The sequence below is a fragment of the Diabrotica undecimpunctata genome, chromosome 1 (genome assembly GCF_040954645.1).
Source record: "Diabrotica undecimpunctata isolate CICGRU chromosome 1, icDiaUnde3, whole genome shotgun sequence".
NCBI lineage: Eukaryota > Metazoa > Arthropoda > Insecta > Coleoptera > Chrysomelidae > Diabrotica > Diabrotica undecimpunctata.
The window spans coordinates 79,931,691-79,954,183 of record NC_092803.1 but is presented as its reverse complement, the minus strand read 5'-3'; the positions used below and the strand labels follow the sequence as shown (position 1 = coordinate 79,954,183).

At 28.6% G+C, this 22,493-nt stretch overlaps 1 protein-coding gene across 1 annotated transcript in view; it reads right to left on the bottom strand.

Moving 5' to 3' along the window:
* The window catches only part of tyn (trynity), a 305,927-nt gene extending 283,835 nt beyond the window's left edge, over positions 1 to 22,092 (bottom strand). The window contains exon 1 of the mRNA XM_072544489.1: positions 21,900 to 22,092. The gene's annotated coding sequence lies outside the window, so the exon portion shown is untranslated. The remainder of the gene's footprint in view (positions 1 to 21,899) is intronic.
* Between the last annotated feature and the right edge of the window lie 401 nt (positions 22,093 to 22,493).

The following is a 22,493-nucleotide window of genomic DNA, read 5'->3' as shown; positions in this document are numbered from 1 at the left end:
TATGTTAATGGGCATATCAACAGCTCAATACTTTTCATAACGCTTTTATATTTCTCTATTTAACGTGATCTACTTTAACCATTAATATTAGTTATTTTACTCATTCCCAATAATATATTTTGGGACATTCTATATTGTATAAATATAACTGTAAACAATGCGCTGGTAAGTGGGAATTTATTTGTGTTTGGTCATTTACATACTGGTCCATGAATGGTGATGTAAGGCAGTCGGACAATTCGGTGGGCTTGTTTTGGTATCTGAACTGGAGACTTTTTTGGCGAATTGAGGTTAACGCTCTTGATGCCGGTTGAGATGAGACGTGGGTTGTAAACTAGTTCAGATTTTATATTTTATTTATAACAATACCACATTTAATTATTTGTAAGGTAACTAAAAAGAGAGAAAGAACAATTAATGGGTTCGAAGTGTTACCACAATTAAAATTAAAAAACAAAATTGAAGTAAAACAAAAACAATGAAAAGTAGAAAAAACGAAAAAAGGGCAATACACTTCAAAATGTGTATCTTTAGTAATAAAATGTTTTACTTAAAGCTTTACGTAACAAAATAATTTTAGCAACAGGGTAAAATTTTGTGGATTTAAAAAGTCTTGCATCGGAAATCATAATGATGGTTTAAAAAACTAATAGTTAGATTTAAAATTACAACTGTGCAGCACTTGATGTTTTTTCTGAAACAGAAACCTCTTCTCTTCAACCTGACCTCATCAGGTTGTTAATTTTGTGTCTTATCCGTTTTTTTTTTTAGTTTATGCAATCTGCTCGGACTCATTGCTCTTTTGCCGCCAATCATCATTCGGTATTTTGTCTAATTTTATTTGTTCTATCTATCCATATTTATCTTGGTCTGTCTTCTTTTAATTTTTTTATTCTCTTTGCTTTTCTTATTTTCTGAGTTAAATTGTTTTGGTTTTTTTACATTAGAAACCCGTACCAATCTAATTGTTTCCTCACATATTTCTAGTAGAATGATGATTTGTCTACTATACTTTTGTATTTATTTTCTTTTTCCTGAATATTATCTGACACATAGTCTTATTTGACACATAGTTGCATATATTTTTTCTATATCTAAGTCTTTCCACGATTAGAAATTATTGTCATTACAGCTAATTGTATGTTTTTACTGTTTCCAATACTTTCTCTTTAATTTCGTTTGTTTCATCCTGTATTTTGTTATTATTTATTATTAATATCCGAGTCTTATCTTCGTTTACTTCTAACTTTGTTCTATCATGTCTGTCATTATCTCTAGTTTTTCGTAGTCGTTTGCTACAATAACTAGGTCGTTCGCGTCCATTAGTGCATTTACTTTTATTGGTTTCATTCTTAAATACTCTTTATTGGTTGTTCGTAAAAATTTTAACTTTGTTTCTCGTCTTTGCTGTTCTTAAATTATTTTGTACAATATTACTTAGTATGAGTTATAGTGGACTTAAGCTTCTTGATTTATATCTTTTAAAATTTCAAAACTTAATATTTTTTACCACTCAAATGTAATTTCGCAATACTCTATTATACTATAAGTTCCTTATAGTTTCTCTTACTGTTTTACTACTACTACTGCTCTTTTATCTACTATATCGAAAGGTGTTTTTTTTGCGATAAATTTTTTAATATAGCTCTTCTTCTGTCTTTTGCTATAATTTTAATTATAATTATCTGTACATTATCATTCGTTTGTTTTTTCTTTCTAAAAGCATCTTGTTATCCTCATATCTTACTTCTCTACGTAAGTCTTCGTTCCAGTATATTAGTGTAAACTTTTAATTTTCTCGCTGGTAAGTATATGACTATATAATAATTATCACAATAACATTTGTCTCTTTTTTTTTTGTCTAAAGGAAATCAGGTTATGTTGCCATTTCTCTCTTGCTAATATGTTCAACTAGCCAATATTTTCTGTGTTCATCCAGCCATTTTATCATATCTGGTTTCATTCTATCATTACCGCAGGTCGTTCCTGTTTTAGTTTTTTAAAGCAGCTTTTACTTCGTAAACGTTGAGTAATTATATATTTTCCAAGCATGTTTTTATTTTCACCTCTTTCTAAATTAATTTGGTTACTACATTATTAACTAACACCAACACTGTTGATCCTAATGTATCAAGCAATTACAGGGTTTCTAAATCTCCAACTTTAAATTGATGTTTTCCAATATCTTATATTAAATATTTTTGAGTTAATCAGGATTATTAAATAATTTAGAAAATACCAATACTAATAATGATAATTGTTTCCTGTATGAAAGTTTTTACAAAAGTCTACTTTTTTCATAAATTTTGATTTAAAGTATGCTCGTTGTTTTAGAACGTTGTATATATCATGTTTTCGCTGATTCTTGAATATTCCTGTTAGTATTATTTTTGTTGTAACTGCAAACCTCACGTTTAATTATAAAATTTTCAATAAACAATCAAACCTTGTTATTTTAGTATCATCTGCAATGCAGAATAGCTAATAAATATCTAAAACAACCAGTTATTCAAACTCAAACAAACAGATTGGTTAATTTAACAATATCCTTTTATTTTATCATCAATGTACAGAATTAATGTCACGTTTGTGCGCGGTAATGACAATAGTTCATTAGTGCCTTATCTGCATGTGTAAACTAAACACGTGACCGCATATATGCCTCTGTTGCTGCACGGAAATTGCAATTATGAGAAATTTCGAAATAATGACAAAAGTAATTCGTACCTGATAGGCTCATAATTAGTGTGAAAAACTTTAATCTAGTTCAGATATAAATACACTAAAATATGTTTTTAAACTCCAGGTGCTTTTTTTCAGCTTTAGTTTTCCCCAGGTTATAGGATGTATATTTTCCTGATGCATCCTACTCGGCCAAAAGATGGCAGGGTGTCTTAATCCGTGATATTCGATGTTTAAAAATTATTTTTATACCACTACCTACCAGAATTCAATGGATACCTTCTTAGACTTTTACTGGAATCTGTCAGTACGACAAAACAAATTTCTCAGGCAGCTTGGCTTTTAAGGATAATCCTGAGGCACTATTCAAACTTGTCGATAAAGCTTCCTGTGCTCCTTGATACGAAGGGCATGAATTTATGTATGGCTACATTGCTTTATCCGACAATTATACAAAATTAGCTGACCTGGCGAACTAAGGACCATCTTGGAATTAAATAATTTATCACAGTTCAATCGAGTCTGTTACGAAACAGCAAACTCTGATTAATGAACTGAACCTCGTCGAGGTGCCAATAGCGATTTTACTATTTCCAGTCTCTAAAAACTGCTTCGAAATCACAATTGCACTTAATTCTTGTTGCAAAAATACTCATATATTATTTTTTATCAGTTGGGGTGTTTTTACGTGCCGCTACAAATTGGATGATATTAGTCATGCGTTTAGTTTGTCTGCAACAGGTAATTGGGGAATAATTATTAAATAAGGAACAGTCTTACAATAAAATCATGGCTCTTCTAAAAATAGTTTTGTCACGAATATCTTTCAAAGTTCTGTCCAGTACCTGTGATGACCTCTTGTGAGCCAGTGTATATTGGTCCAACACGGTTCATTTGCATACCTTTAAAATCTTTGCTATTGCACTATTTTTTACGACGTTGAAATCTAGTGTTTCATTAATTAGTATGTTTAATGGTAATTTCAAGGCAAAAGGTTCAATTTGTCTACCTTCTAATAAAGTTGCAGATATTTCAGATGAAGTCAACACTAAGGTTAGTGCGATCTGATCTCTGCCACTACCAATAAAATTAGTAATGTTTTTCTCTCCATTAAGAAAGTAATTCCACCATATCCAATATTCACAGCTTCTATAAAATTATCGTACGCAATTCTTTGTTGTTGATTCAATTATTTTGGCAAATGCTTTAGTGTTAAAATGTTGTTCCTCTTTTGTAAAGTCACAAAGGAAATGAATAATATTTAGTTACTTGATTGTAAACTAAAATAAGTCAAGATAAAATAAAAGACATACCTTCAAATAGACAAATGATAGACCTTCTTCTTCTTCTTATTGTGTCGTCTTCTAACGAAGGTTGGCGATCACTTCTTTAAACGATTCCCTATCTTTTGCAAAGTGAAATATCTGTTCAACACTGAGGTTAGTCCAATCTCTGATATTCCTCAGCCAATATTTCTTCTTTCTTCCCAAGCCTTTTCTTTCCTCTACTCTTTATAACTTTAGCTTCTTAACGTAAGCTTTCTGCCAAGTCCAACTCGTTTTAACACTTCTTCATTTGAGACTTTTGCAGTTAAAAGAATTATTAGAATACGCACAATGGTAGACCAAATAATTGAATTATCATACTACGGGTCTATTAATATTTATCAAATTTAAAATTTGATTTTATTTTATTTTATTTTATCCTTTTTTATTTTATTTTATTTCATTTTATTCCCTATATTCTATTTAATTTTATACTATTTTATTCTATTTTACTGTTTACATTTATTATTTATTACAAACTTTTTCTATGCCAAGAAATGCTACGTACATTTTCTTTTTTCTTTGCAGCGCTTTCTGTGTTATCCGTTTAAATGTAAATATATAATTCTACTCCTTGTATACTCCTACAACTTCTAAGTCCACTTTTTGCTTCACCTAATGTATGTTCTGTCATTGCTCTTAATCGTTTGTGTATTACTTTTTCTAAAAGTGTTATAAATGTACACATAGTAACGTTAATCCTCTTACTTTCTCTTCTATCTCCTTTTTTGTATTTGGGTTCTATTAGTAACACTTAGTTGTATTATTTGTTCTTTGTTTTTCTCCATGCTTTTTTATAACTTCTGTTGTTATTTCATCCACTCCAGGAGGTTTTCAATCCTTAAACGTTTTTTTTTTGTTTTTTTCTAGTTATTTTCTCGTTTATTGAGTTTTTTGTGTTATCTTCCAATAAACGTATTATTTTATTCTTTATTAATGTCGTCTTGGTATATATATGTTAGCAGTTCTTTAAATTGTTGTTCCCATCTTTTAACTCCATCTTCCAACTTTCATCTAATTCTCCATTTTTATTTTTAATGATGTAAAATATTATTTAATGTTTTTTTGTATTATTATCATCTTCAGGTTTTTGTAGAATAGCTTTTGGTTTATTTTGTGACCTTTTTTCATTTTATCTGCGAATATATACCAATTGTCTCTCTTTGCAGCTGTTACTAATATTTTTCTCTTTTATTTTTGTAGTTATGGTAATTCCTGTTTGTTCTGTCTTTTAGATATTATTTTTATGCTTTCTTTCACATTTACTTGCTTTTTTATTTCTTTACTTTATTTCAGCGGACCACCACGCTGTCAGTTTTTTTGTTGAGACTTACTTTTTTATTCCTGGTACTTCCTTAGTTGCATCCAGTAGTATGTCCTTGTAGCTGTTCCATAGGTTGTGTATACCATTTTTGTCGTCTGTTTCTTTTATTGTTTAAAAAAACTGTAAGTTTTTTGTATACTTTTTGGTATTATGGTTTTTATTTACTAGTCTTTTTTTATTTCTTCTCATATTTTAGTTATTACCATGTAATGGTCGCCCTATTTCGAGCCCTTTGTGTACTTTTGTGTCCATTACTTTTTTTCTTTGATTGCTTTTAACGCCCTGAATATTTTTTTAAAGCTTCTTAACAAACTAATATTACCACACTCTCTTTTGTAGACCTGTTATGAATATAATAATACTTTAAAGAAATATAATACGAATAATTGAAAAACTTTAAATACATAAAATTTTCAAATTAATAATTTATTATAGTTTAAATACTTATTATTATTTTTAGTAATTTTTTTTTAAATAAGCTAAATACAGATATCCGTTTTCTAAATTAAGTACCAATGTATTGGGTTTTTTATTTAATTTCATGAAGAAAATTAGTCATAATTTCAAAATTTCACCTACTATTATTTATAACAGCCCATAAATAATAGAGTTTGTTAACATCATCTTGTTAGGCAGATTTTAAGAACATAAATATTTTAAGAACATATATTTAATATACCGAATGTTCTAATAAAAATAAAGATGATGGATTTATGCTAGATATGCGTAAATGATTCACCCTATACATTTCAGTTTACGTTTAAATAGCGCACATTTGATTTTAAATGTTGAGGTGTCCCATCGTTTTTTATAATTTTCTAAATAACGACACAGACTATAATTCGTTGAGGTCGGGTTATTAAGGAGCTTTTAGAAGTATAAAAATATACAAAAAGACGCATTTCTTGGTTAAACAATTTGAGGGCTTGGTTTAACTGCACTTCTGCTGACTGCTACCAGCGGTATCGAGAGTGCGAATGGCAATGATGGTTGAATACCTTCTTAGAGGAGATGGCACATAAAGAAGAAGATTATATATATATATATATATATATATATATATATATATATATATACATAAAATAAAGTTTTATTTTGGGGTTGCAGTCATTAATAGGGCAGGAAAGTGAAACTCTTTGTTCTTTAATCAAGCTTTCGTAAAATTTATTTGCTTCTTCAAGATATGCAAATATCTTGGTATCAGTAAATACAATGAAATTAGAATTAAATAACATTGTTTAAAACTAGTATACAGTGATGAGTGCCTTAAGAACCGGCAAAATAACGTAAAAGATAGAAAACATAATACGTTGTGAAATAAAAAGAGATGAAAGTAGTAAAGGTGGGAAACTATCGATGGAAACCTCTAATTTACATTACATTATATTAGGACTATCGATAGTTTCCCACCTTTAGACGTTAGCTTATGAGCTAGTTGACTTTAGTCATAATATTACAAGTATGACGTCGAACATTAACATTTTTTAAATTTCGCATAAAGTAAAAACTAATTGAAGGCAATAAAGCAAATGTAAATAAACAGTTTAATTAGTAGTAATTTGATAATTAATTCTGTGTTAACGAATACAGAATAACAAGCTATGATAATTCTGTATTGAGAAGAGTGTATGCGACGTCTCAAATCATAGTTTATTATTGATCAATTCTTTAATTTTGGATAAAAAAATACTCCTACTTGGACTGTTTTTACTTACATTACGTGATACGTATTAGTATGACATATAGTCAATCAGCTCATAAGCTAACGTCTAAAGGTGGGAAATTTTCGATAGTTCTAATGTAATGTAAAGTAAATTATAGGTTTATATCGATAATTTCTCACCTCTACTACTTTCATCTCTTTTTATTTAACAACGTATTATGTTTTCTATCTTTTGCGTTAGTTTTCCGGTTCTTAAGGCACTCATCCCTGTATATTTATACTAGTTTTATACAATGTTATTTAATTCTAATTTCATTGTATTTACTGATACCATATTTAAGCATATCCTGAAGAAGCAAATAAATTTTGCGAAAGCTTGATTAAAGAACAAAGAGTTTCACTTTCCTGTCCTATTAATGACGGCAATCCCAAAATAAACCTTTATTTTACATAACGTGTCAGTCAATAATACCTAACTACTTTATATATATATATATATATATATATATATATATATATATATATATATATATATATATTAGTGGGTATTAGCGTTTTTGACAATTTAACACGGAGAGTAATATTTTATTCCATAAGTGATTTCCATCTTATATATTAAAACATTAAATATTTCTCCCTCTGTGGTTTATTGAAAATCATAAAGCACCTTAATATTGTTATGAATTGAATAATTCCGCGTTCCAAATTACTTCCTGTAACATCTACATATTTTTTGCATTATGGATTCTTCTTAAATTTTTTAAATATCTGAGAGAATTCCCAGCTGGCCATTGTTTTTCCTAAATATGATAATTATTGTCGATGGTCATTAACATCTCTAAGCTTAACACTTCTTATCGAGCATTGTATGGTAATTTTGAAGTAGAATAAATTTTAAGACCGACTTCCACAGTAGAGAAACAAGTGTTACGAATTCATTATGGTATTAGAGAGAAGTGATAAAATATGTGATATAGTGTAACTGATGCTAACGATTATTTGTTTTTTTTATTGTTTAAACGATTCTAATAGTAGGCAAAAATAAAGAGTACCGAAAATGAATGTTTAATGTATTCTATTATTTGTTTTGAAGCTTCAAAATAGGCACCATTCCTCTACAACCAAAATTCATAAAAAATGCAAAGGTTTCGTAAATCTATCACAAAAGATGTACTAATATTTTCTATTTGATGCAATTGACAGTAAATGAATATTGGTTCTCATCATTAAATTTTCAAAAAAATATTGTCAATAAGATCGATGTTCAGATACAGTACACCCAATAAGAACTCGTACAGTGAATACAGTTATTAGTAGGCTTTCTTATGGAAATTGTAAGATCTTGTCAAAAAAACGTCTTAGTTTGTTTTGAAAACTGTCTTTTCGTTACCAGAGCTTTTATGTTGCTACAACATACTCGTATTATCAGTAAAATTTAATTTCTTAATGTTTTCATAAAATTTAAGTTACTGGAGTTTTCCTAACTTTTTTCTATATATTTCTCCAAGATTTATTTCAAATTTATTCGGTCACATAGCCAATCGAGTAAGGTGGCTGACTCGCATTCGCTTCACTGTCGATATGCTGCATCGGGCGATGGTTCGGACACTAGCCCGAAACAGAAAAACAAAAGTATAACCTAGCAGTTTAAAATTTTAAAAGGAAAGGCTACAATAAATGCTTGGTAAGTAGTTGTTTTAACTACTTTTAACACAAATATCATATTACAGCAATGTTATTATTAAAACAAAGACGAAGAAACAAAAATAAATAAAACAAGGATGTTACGTGAACACTAAAATAAAAACAAGAACAGAATAGGAACCGTATAGATAAAAATGTAAAGAAAAATAACACAAAGTGCACAAAGGAAATGCGATGTCTTTCTTTGAATTAACTTTAAAGCTGGCTTTGAATTTTGTTTTATTAACATTGAAGATTTGTTAGAATTGGTTTTACAATGGAAACAATAAATAAAATTGATTATCCTTACAATGTAAGAGAGATATAAGGTCCAGTGACTAAAATATCAAAACATATATTGGCTTGTTTACCGGTGGGTTGCGCACATACTTAAATAGGATTCTTACGTTTTGAAAATTTACACTGATTAAAATAAAATGTTTTTTTTTTATTTATATTCCGATGATCTTGCTAGTGGTCCTATTTGAATCCGGTTACTTTATCAGCAATAATATTCTTGCCCTTTTATTTTATAGTTTTTGTGTAAAGTATTGCTAAATGTATGCATTTTGATCATTTTTATTGAATTTTTAACTCACAATTTAAACAATATTAGTTAACACATTTTTACATCTACTTTTTTTTATGTTTATATTTTATATGACTAAAGACTAAACACTCATTAAAAATATATAACGGCAAGTAGAATCCTTTAATAAAGAATTCCTTATTTAAAATCGATTATATAATCCGCAATTTACCGATTAAACGATAAGAACCATTCCACCAAATTAGGACCTAATAATTTCAAAACCTATAAACTGTTGTCCATCAAAACAGCATATGGTTCCAAATAAAGAGTACCAATTAATCCAAAGTAAACCATTCATCTCGTCCATTCGCCAGCCTCGTACCAACGGTATATTCCCGTTAGGAGAACGAGCAACGTTGGTCATTGTAATTCAGCGAGATTCATTTCGAAGTTGTTAAGCTACTAATGAAGAAACGCTTGTGCCATTTTTAGTAAACGCATCGGGTTTATTAGTAAAAAAGATTATTGCTAGTAAATGACCTCCTAACGTTAAACGAGGAATTCACAGTAGCGTACACGTCTTACTCTTGATTCTATTTATTTTTATTCGTACCACTATTTTTTTCGTTTAATATATGTCTTTAGTATTCGTTGAACATTAAATAATTTACTATTTCTTCTAACTCATGTGCCAGCTTTGCTATGAAGTACCATAGTAATGCTAACTCTCAAAGCATTAAGTGTACTCCCATCACCTTGGTGTCTTAATATTCTCAACCAAGACATCCTTCTCCTCCATACATCACGCTTGCTGTGTGGTGTATTTTTTATATAATTAACTGGTAGTAGTTAGTACTTAACCTTAGTTTTCTGTTTCTGTACCCTTTGAAGTATTCCCTGGTTATTTCTCTTCAGTTTACTCATAGACTTAATAGTTGTGGTTCATGGTTCTACACTATACAATACCAAAAAGACGGTATATAATATTGTGTAATTTCAGTTTCAAGCTTTCTGGTCTATTAAATAGTTCTCATGTCCGGATAGTAGGTATCATGTCTTTCGCCTAAATTCGGAATGGCAAAAGAAACTTATTTTAAAGTAAAATTGTGGCTTATTCCCAATAAAAATAGTTGATTAAATTAAAATGTCACAATAACGTAGCTTTAGAACAATTAATAGATAGTTTTAGTTCTGAACTCATTCTTTTCGTTTATTATTTACGTATAAGCTAATATTGTTTATATTTTCTTTAATATGATTATAAATTTGAATTTCTGAGTATTTAGTGATCGACCAAATACATTACCTATTTCTATATTTTTAGCTGGTGATTTTCTAAAGTTCGTCGATATTTTCTGCTGTAGTTTTGGTTACATTACAAATGCGGATAGGAAACTGTTTTGTCAATTGTTTCATTTTTATGAAAAATCTTAACTATTTCTTCTGAATATACATTAATTAACGCTTGGGACATCACATATCCCTAGTTTTATAAATTTTATTGTTTGGTAATGTTTTTATTTATTTGTCTTTTGTCTTCTCTCAGTAATTGAATTAAAAGTCTATGTTTTTTTCAACCCTAAATAAGGCCTACCAGTTGCTTGACCAATTTTTAATTTAATTATTTTATATATTTTACGATATTTTATGCGTGGTATAAGTTAGGGATATTGCTAATATAATGGTAGTGGCACTTCATTCTGCATGAATTATTTGTAAGTAAACAATTAAAAATTATTATAGTTTTAAAAACACATGAAAATTTAAGACCTTATAAAGAGAATAAGACTAAAAAAATATATTCTAAGTATCGACAAAGCACCTATAAAGTCGTTTGAAAATTACCTTTGTTCTCTGAAAGGGGATAAACCGTTTAAAACCGGATAAAATTGTTTAAAAACTACTTCACTGATTGTGCCCATCTTTTGCAAATCTAGTAACTACATAAAAACTCAAATGTTTTTTTACCAATTTTAAAGAATTGAAAAACATGCTTATATTCGGGTTTAATTTACAATACATTTTTTGTTTATAAACATTTTATAGTTTAGAAAATCTCATTTTAAAAAGATTTTCAAGAAAGTCGTCTGTTGAATGATTTTATCTAGAATGCGTATTTTTTTTTACAATAATACAATAAATGGAAAAAGTTGCTTTTTCTGCTTAAATATTATGGCTCTATCAAGTTTCTATAACCACGAGATAATATGCCTTTACTATTGACTTCCCCCAGATATTCCAGTTAAAAAATAGCGCCCAGAAATGTTTCGATTTTTCAAGTGATTTTTCAGCTTCGGTTCATTGGGTAATAAACTAGAAACAACTTATAAATTTAATTTAATTTAATTAATAATTTCTTTTACCGAAAAAAAAAAATACAAAAAACTAGTGTTTTGATGTAGATTAGTAACTTAATTGATTTATACAGTTATATAACTGTTGTATTATTTAATATTAAGCTTTATTTAATAAGGTTTAGTTTAAAGTTTCAGGTCTGGTTGTTAATGACAACCAGACCTGCGAATTTCAACGACGAATAACACTTGCTTGGGCGGCGTATGGTTCACTAAGAGACATTTTTAAGAGCAACATCCCGATAACTATGAAACGGAAGACATTTGACCAATGCGTTCTTCCTATTATGACATACGGAGCAGAAACTCTTACGCTCACAAAAACATTAGCACTAAAAATGCGAGTGGCACAAAGGCGCATGGAAAGATCAATTCTCGGCGTGACAAAAAAAGACAAAATAAGAAATCAAAACTTAAGGAAAAGAACAGGTATCAGTGATGTCGTCGAACGTATAGCCAAGCTGAAATGGAATTGGGCAGGTCACAGAGCGAGACTGAAAGACACAAGATGGACCAGAAAACTAATTGATTGGCGCCCACGAGAAGACAAACGCAGCAGAGGACGACCACCAACACACTGGATGGATGACATTAGACGAATATCCAAGAAATGGCAACAAAAAGCACAGAACCGTGAAGAGTGGCTAAAAATGGGAGAGACCTATGTCCAGCAGTGGACAAAAGAGGCTGCATGATGATTATGAGTTTAAGGTTTATTTAATATTAAGCTATATCCACAACTTATGTTTAGCAGTTTATTGCTTTGCGAATGGCTTTTTACGTATGGTTATTACTGTTGTTATTATCTCTTATATAGGTAATATACCAGATTTAAAAAATATTATTACATACTTCTACAATCATCTCTAAAGTATATAAATTTTAATTAATCTGTTGATTTCTGTTGAAAACTTATCTGAACCTGTAGCATTCATTATATGTTCTAGTTCGCATGATATTTCTAGTCTTATTTCATATATTTGTGATCTGCATCAATATGTTGATCTGTACAAAGTCCATATATATATATGACTTTTTCAAACTTGTACTTTTCTTCTGTATTTATTATCATATTTTCCTTTCGATTCGGAAATTTGTTGGATAAACAGATTTGACAAATGACAGATTTCAAACTCCATGACAAATGTTTGCAGCATAAACTGGTCATTCGAGTTTAGTCCAAACGCAAAGCCCAATAGTAAAAACGGAAGCCGATATAAGATAGAAAAAATAGAAGGGTATAGCGCCTGCAAGAACCTATATTTTAATTGACAAAAAACATGATAAAACGAAAAATCATCTAAGTATTGGAGAAACGCGACAATATGCCTAACACATTAAAAATATTGCCAAATAAATTACCAGAATTATGGTAGCATTGATTTTTTTTTAAGTACACTGTAAAATTATATTAAAATGCATAAGAAAAACATTATTCAAATGCGTACAAAAAGTATTAGTCAAACACGAAGTAGGTCTTAGGACTAACAGATCGGTTACGGACCAAATTTTGGCACTAAAAAAACAACAAACAACTAAACTATTATTTATACCAAAAAAAAATATAATACAGTTAGTAAAACTAACGTAAGAATTAAGACTAAAACATAAATAAGCATAGAGAGGAATTACCTTAGACAAATTTGAAGTTAAACAAGGATTGAGGCAACGGGATACTTTGTGTAAGACATGAACAAAAGGACCAATATTTAAAGATGAAGAGAAAATTTTAACATTTCCTTATAACTAAGTATTTCCTTATAAGTAACTTTATATTAACTATACTCTTTAAAAATTTCCTCGCTCTGATGCTCAGTGCACCGCTCCTAGAAACTCAGCACAGATATTACCATCATTCTGTTATAATATTAAAGATCTAAAATCTACAGAAATAGTCAATTTAAATTACTAGGAACAGAAGAAAAGAAAATAAAAAAGTAGTAGAAAAATGTAAAATAAAAAAAAAGGTTTGAACAGAATATGATAACTTTAGAATAAAAAGATTCGTGCATTTTTAACACCTACCTATCATTTTTTATTTTAATGTTATATCGAAGCCTCCTTAGGACTTTTTTGAACTAAATAAAAAAAATTCGTACGAATAATACAATCAAAACGAAACCAAAAAGTGTTGATTGTATACATTCCTTTGGGATTTATAGTTTTAGGGTATTTATACAATACAAACTTCAAAGATCAGAGAGATGATATAGCAGGTAAACTCACTTCAATATAAGTAGTTTAAAGCTCTCATGGTTTGAGCTATTATACACGCTTATCACAAAAAAAATTTATACAGCAGAATAACATCCAAAACGGATCTTAATATTCATCCCTACGAAAAGGTATTAAGATGGCAGAAAATCAGAAATTATACAAACAAAAATATTATACAGATATATGTTTAGGGTAACTTAGGTGACATGTCATAAACCTCCAGTGTCAGATATAGTTGTCATGTTTAGTTGAACCATACATAGTAATTTATATCAGTCTATAATTCATATCTCAATTTAAAACGCATATGTTTCTTAAGGATGCAAAATTAACAAACTAGTACAAATAAACCAAAAATAAAATAATCTTTAAATTTATTCATCAATGCAGTTAACAGTGTTTTATATAATTACCTGAAAGGACACGCTAAGTGTAATACTTAAGTCGGAATTTATACCAGTTTTGTAACCTGTAAATTCATGCAATGTCGTTAAAGATAGTCGCCAGGAAATGGAAATAAATAGTCGAATATAAAAGATGCGGCCAATTAATGAGAGAATTTTATGCTAATTTACCGACAATTGCTTTCGGAATACTACAAACTTTTAGCTTTATTTAATTGTAGCCATATATTGTATTTTTTACCATACCAAATGCTTAATGCCCAATGGACAGATTGTTGTAGTCAATGGAGTTATTAAAAACATATATTGTATCAAATATTATGTTAAACACATACTATTCTATGAATAACATTATGTACATCCAATAGAGTAAGGTCTATTTCATACAAGAACTAGAAAGTTTAGACAAAACCAAAGAGTTTGTTAGATCTATTGTAAAAACATAAATAAATAAAAGAAAGAAAGTTTGGCCATAAAAATATGCAAAAAAGTTACTTTTATCTCCCACCTTTCTCCTAACTGATTATTACCACTTTTTGTGTAGAATAAACAACTGTTCTCTTGAATGTCAGTTATGCTCGTGAAATTAATTATAAATAACATTTGTATCAACCCTAGTGTAAAAATTCGATATCGTTTAATTAGAGTATTGACAAAAATCAAAATAAGTAGGCAAAGGGTGTAGTTTTTGTATACAGTTTTTTTATTTTGCCACACATGAAGTAAGATTTTATAAAGGCGTTAAATAAATAAACGTTGCTGGAGTTTTTGCATTTGTTATGATTTTTATGAGATCAATAAAATTTCTCACTTTCATTGACCGTTAGCTATGGAGTTTCCATTGATAGAGCCTTATTTTTAAACCTATAGCATAAAATATAGATTTTGAGTTTTGGCAACAAATTTGGCGTATTTGAAATATGTATAAAAAACGATGAATTTAAACTTTCACATTAAAAACGATCTAAAATGTTTAAAAATGCTATATTTTATCTACATAAGAAAATTTTTAAAACCAGACACTTTTGCTATAAACTCCAGATAATACCGTGCTCGTTGAGGTATTTCTCGTGACGTGCGATCATTTGTAATGTAAAAGTTTAAATTCTGCGTTTTTTCTCTGCGTTTGGATATATTTTAAATGCCTTATATTTGTTGCCAAAATTCCAAGTCGAAATTCCATGTTATGGAGGTTTTCAAAATTAGGCTTCAACAATGGAAATTCTACGGACACGACCGGTTAACGAAAGTAATAAATTTTATTCATCTCATGAGGATAGTAAAAAATTAAAAAAACGACGCAACGTTTATTTATTGAACATATTTATGGAAATTGACTTCATTTGCGACAAACAGAAAAACTGCATGCGAAAGGTGTACTCCGTGAATTTATTTAAAACTCATTTTGATTTTTGTCGATAGGATACTCTGATCAAAATTATCGACTTTTTTTCATCGACTTGACACAAATTTTATTTTAAATTAATTTCGCGCGCGTAACTGAAATTCAAAATCGCCGGTCGTTTCAAGCGTTCATTTTGAGAGAACAGTTTGTTCTACACAAAAAGTGTAAATACATTTTTAAAATTATCTCAGCTACAGTACAGTTCTTGGTAAATTAAGTTTTTCTCATTTTCCCCCTTGGCATATGGCGTATTAGACAGAGGCCGGAAGGTAGGTGTATTAAACATTTTTCTTCTTTTAGGGGTCCAAAAAATAACATTTTTAGCAAAATTTAGCTTGTTGGTATTATTTTTAGAGGTTAAATCTCTGACAACGGTATTATAACACTGCATGTTATTTTTTTGTTTCTAATTGAATTAAATTTTCTTCTAAACTAAAATATTTTGTGATATTGTGGCGTCTGATTATTTAACAATAAAATGTTTGTCTTTAACTTTAAATTTAGAGAGAAAATATGTATTTTCTTAAACTAATCGGGATCTTATCTTAATTGACGTTTGCTGTAATTGTGAAAATAATGAAACCTCTCTTAATAGATGTCAAACAAAAACTAAATGGAAAAAATGCCGGTAAAAAGTTAACTTTTTATAGGTTTTGAAAAAACTTAGTTTTGTACGAATGATCCTAATCAACATTTATAGTTGTTATTTTCTAATTACTATTTAGATGTAAATATTTTTAGATAAAAACAATTTTAAAAAATATATTGAGTAAATTCAGTAGTCTTACTAAAAATTAATAATTTAGATCAAGAGGATTTACATGAGCAAAAAATATATATTGTCAAAAAAAGTATAACATTAGCACTTCTATTATAAGCATATTTAACAAAAAAAAAAAACAAAAAATGATAATATTAAAAAGCAAAAGTTTTAAATAGATTTGCACTAAATAATTGTTAAGGTATCACTTTTATATAACTATTCTATTCTACAATAAAAAGATGAATAAAGTCTACTATATATTTCAGAAACAATCATTAGTAAAATAATAAGAATACGATGACCTACAGTTTACGTACATTTTAAAAAAAATTATTATACGTTATGTAAATGAAGTTCATAACTAAAATACCAAATACAAAAAAGTTAAGTGCCATAGAAATGCATTTATAAAGAAGAGATTTTGCAAAAATTCCGGTATAAATTAAACACACACCATTTGACGATATACGAACTCATTAGTTGAGATGGCGTGATCACGTGCAAAATAATGCCAAACGATAAACTACGAAAATAAATATTCTCATGGATACTACACGAAGAGAGGTAACGAGGTTTATCAGGGATGCCGAAAGGGTGTAAAAAAATTTGGGAGAGTCACCGATCAGATGATCTGTTATGACGTCGTAGAACGCCCTAAACCCACACACTCACACATACATATATATATATATATATATATATATATATATATATATATATATATATATGTATATATATATATATATATATATATATATATATATATATATATATATATATATATATATATATTGATTTAGACTATCAGCAATCGGTCAGGAAATAAAACTCTATTTGTTCAGTCTCTCAATATTTCGTCACGATTTTGTGACTTCTTCAGGAGAAAACTGTAAATTTATTAGAATAATTAATGATTATATGTAAACAAAATGAATATTTTAATACTTACAACTATAAGAATGAAAATTTAAATTTTTCTGGCATATCTAAATAAATGACATATTTTTGTTTGATTTTATTAAGGAGTTATGGTAACCGCAATATGTTATAGAGTGAATTCCCGTTGTACAATTTTCAGCGAGTAGGTTAAAATAAACAATTACTATGACAGTATTATTTATTTATCCATCTTTCCACTTTATAAAGTGGAAAGATGGATAAATAAATAATACTGTCATAGTAATTGTTTATTTTAACCTACTCGCTGAAAATTGTACAACGGGAATTCACTCTATAACATATTGCGGTTACCATAACTCCTTAATAAAATCAAACAAAAATATGTCATTTATTTAGATATGCCAGAAAAATTTAAATTTTCATTCTTATAGTTGTAAGTATTAAAATATTCATTTTGTTTACATATAATCATTAATTATTCTAATAAATTTACAGTTTTCTCCTGAAGAAGTCACAAAATCGTGACGAAATATTGAGAGACTGAACAAATAGAGTTTTATTTCCTGACCGATTGCTGATAGTCTAAATCAATATTTAAAACAGTACGGTCGAAAAAATAATTTGAAAAATATATATATATATATATATATATATATATATATATATATATATATATATATGTGTGTCTATACACATATACACGCTATATACATTATATTCGGAAACAACAGATTTTATAATCAATTGAGAAATGAAAGGTCTAACAAACATACACAACGTATACGTACGTACGTGTAATAACACATGTATATGTACTTACCTACATCAAGGAATTAACTAGGAAATTTTTTTGGCGATTTTTTTTTGGCCTGCGAGCCTTTCCAAGCTTATTCGTCAAAACAATTCGTCAATACGTAAGAAGCAAAACTGGCAATTTATTTGTTAATATTTCAAGCAGATAACGTTTTCTTTTAATTATTATTTTATTGTCAGAAGCTGTACGTTCAGTTTTTATTGATAGTGGTATTCTATACTGGAATATAACTAAAAAGTTTTTGTTTTATTGTTATTTCGGGATGGAATGTGTTTTTAAGAATTTACGATTTATAAGTAGTGAGGATAAATAATGTAATAATTACATCGTACATATAGAAAACTTTTTTCTTTATAGATGACTTTCTTGCTTTTCTTAATAAAGAGGAAATACGGAAAAGGCAATTGACATTTTGAAAATTTTAAGTTTGGTTTTCATAGTACCTATCAAGATAAGAACATGATAAGCTGAAAGATTTAAGTAAAAAAAATATCCTGTACAGCAGAATAACAAGGTAAGTCCGTGTGGTGCCGAACTAAAAAGAGCTAAGTCCGGTTTTCTTTTCAATTTTTCAGTATTTGCAGATATGAATAAAAAAATAATATTAATCAAATTCTTTGTACTCAACTTATCAACATAGAATGCATTTATTTGGACTTATTTATACTGTTCGTGGTAAAATCATCAACCTAAACTGACTGAAAAAATGTTTGCTCAAGAGGTGTGGCTTTCTCTAAATTTAGATTGTTATCGGAAGCCGTTTATTAGTAAAACCGATCGTACTAAACCTAATTCACTTACTACACATTTTACATTCATGAGCACTTCTGGTTTAGCTTTAGGTTAAAGACTTTTTATAGTTACGTAGCCATACCGACGACTTAATGTGTCCTCTGAAGGACGGTGTCTGTCCTGTCGAATGAGTCGAACATACACTTTACGGCTTGGTGAACCAGTACCATACCCACTGAGCTACGGCCGCCACTTTAGAAATCATTGCTAAAAAAGACAATGATGACGTTTCTACTCTATTTAATTAGTTTGATTATGCTTTATTTGATTCAAACATAAAAAACTTAAATTGATTGTGTGACTGCTCTGGTAACGAAAAAGATTTATATATGGCACTTGCATTGTGTTTTTCATCAACGAAAAAGATTGAATTGTGTTGGTGATTTTTTTAATACAAATACCCAAGGTTAATTAAGTATGTATATTATCCAATCTTAATGGGACAGGGACCTCTACAGATATGATAGATATAAAACTTATGGATTTAAAAAATTTGTATACCGCCAAATATAACTTATAACCATATACTATAAGTTTCTTGTTTGTTAAATTTTGTTATTAGTTTCAGGTCCTAAATTAAGGTTAGAGGAAAAATTTGTCAATTTATAGAGACTGTAAAAGTTCTGTAGAAAAGAAGCTCAGGTTTATTTAACTTCACGGGTATATAATATTTAACTACTAATATTATGGAGTTTTTTTTGTGAAAAGACACTTTTGAGTTAAAGAAAAAGTGTTCTTTATTTTCTTACAATAACTGATTCAAAAAAAAATTATTCTGGGTAATTGAAATTATAACAGAATATCAAAAATATTTTTCACTTTTTTTTATTTTACTTTAATATTTATATAAACATATAACTGTTAATTGAAAAAAATATACACACCACTTCATAAAATAAGACTTTTTCTTAATTTGAAGACTAATCACGAGTATTTATCAACTATATTATATTTTGTTTTTTTATACATTTACAGGTTAAAAAATTGCAAAGTTACTGTTTATAAAGTTTTATTATAACAAAATAAACGGAAAGAACAATAACAATTAAAAAAAATCTGTGTACGTGTTAACAACTATATTTTTTATTTACTTCCGGTCTGTGGAAAATTTACATGAAGTTTTGAGAAAAATGGGCCATAAAAAGAGAAAAATCGAAAAAACCGGCTCCATTTTTGTTGTATACCAAATTCACTAAATCATTACCGATATTAAAATAAGTCAATACATAGACAATACCGACATAAATATGTTAATAATATATTTTCCTTTATTATCTAAAGTAATATATTTTTACAATATTGCGATTTTTTGTCGATACTGCGAATTTACTGCAATTATATTGTTTACTCTGTCGATAGTAACATAAGTTTTTTTTTCTGTTACTTTTCTAAGTATTCCCTTTGATTTACAATAAAATTAACAACAAGAGAATGTTAGTCTCATAGTTGGAAGTAATACATCTAGGCAGACAGAACATGGACACGTTGAAATATGGATGGGCAAACTGGACAAAACACTAGACAAAATAAGTACTAAAGTATTAAAGAAGCTTTTTTTAACAGATGTTTTAAAACTTTTGAAAACAAAAGTTTTTTCTATATATGTGTGGAATGCTATAAATAAGTGTTAATAAAATAGCAAAGAAAAATAAAAAAGATCAAATATAGGAGAAGGAATGGACGGATGGAACAAAAGGGGTGGACGTTAGAGCTTAAGTATAAAAATCAAATACTGAGAGATGGAACAAGCAGATAATATATTAGCGAAAACATCAATGCAATAGACGAAGGCTTGAATTATTGAGATGACGATATTAATAAACATGCTGGAATAAATGAATATAAATAATAATAATTAACAAGAACCTTTGACTTTGATGTAGTGACATAATTCTGCAAATCTAAATTTATATATTTAATAATATCTTAAAATATATCACCCATTGTTTAAAGTTAATCAAAATAGCAAAAGACAATTTTCACAGTTTTACATGTAAGGTTAGTTTGGTTCTAAGATTGTAACCAATATCAGCTTTGATATATTTTTCTTATAAATCTATGTGCAGTGATTTTCGAATTGACAATTATTCACAAGAAAAAAAAACTTTGACAGAAAAACATTTATGGTTAGTTAACAATAGTTTAACTTAGATTTTTTTTAGGTATATTCCTAGTTTTTTTTTTAATTTATTGTCAACTATGTAAAAAAATATTTCACTATAAAACTAAACTTTACTAGCAAAAGAGTTTTTTATTCCAACAAACTATTACTTGGAAAATAAACCAGGGTTAGAATATAAATTCTATGTAACACAGAAATTTCCTATAAAGATTTTTGGTTTCATATAACCAAATGGACTACCCTTAGATAAAGTCGTCCAATTAACGCACCTCGAAAAACCGAAAATAATGTCTTGAGGTATTTAAGCTGTGTAATATCATATCGAAATTATTGGTGTTAAGGTACTAGGCAAGAACAAGTGTGTAAAATAACTTATATGTTTCATTTCAACTTTAAAGTATCGATATAATTTAATTTTAAATTATGTATTTTGAAAACAGGTGCTAATCTGGGAACCGAAACGTAAAATATACTCTTAATTAATTTTCTTGTATCATATATTTTACGTATATTGTACCAATTTTTAATTTTTAAGAGTTTTAAATTAAAAAAAGTACGTTTTTAAATTTATTTACTTCAATTTCCAAATGGCTTGAACTTCCCTTAACCAGGTATATTACATTTTTAATTTACAATTACATTTAATGAATAAAAATGCATAAACCGAAAATTAATTATCAAAACAACACGCTATTTTGTATAAATTATTGCTAAGAATATACTAATACTTCAAAGATGAATAGCTGCAATTTTCAATGTTTGTTTTACTCATTAATAAGTTCTTAGTTACAGAATGTTCCCATGCATCTGATTCTCACGTTGTGGTAAATTTTCGTGACTGATTCATTCCGTAAAAATCTTAACCTTGGCGCGAATCGCATTAGCACCTCTTCAACCGCTATCAAAACAATAAACCTACCTTTCAATCTAAAATCAAAGACCTCCTGTGAAAAGGCGTCTGTCCTTAGCAGCCGTTGAACTCACTGGTTAAACACAACACACTGCGAGCACACCGCACTTCTTCGTCCTGAAAATGCAATGTCAAGATCACGGCAGTAGCGGATGAATCGTACGAGCTTAGAGAATAAGAACTTCGAAATGGGTTCAATCGGCAGGTGCCTGTGTCTTATACTTGGCTCAAGATGGTTGAGCAACGATGGCTATTGGCTGAAAAGAAGAATCCTCGGCGAGCATTGGGCCGAAGGCTCTCGTTCTTTTTACCACGGTTGCTGAGTCGCGAAACAGTTAGATCTTTGCGTTGGCGAGGCGACGCTAGATGGGTGCTTGTCTTTCTAATGCCTGTAGTACAGGGAAATTCATCCACTTTAGTTAAATTAATTATTCATAGGATGGTAAAATTATGGTTAAACCAGAATATATATTTATATATATATATATAATATATATATATATATATATATATATATATATATATATATATATATATATATATATATATATATATCTATATATATATTAAAGCAAGAATAGAAAGGAAACATAACGGCAATAG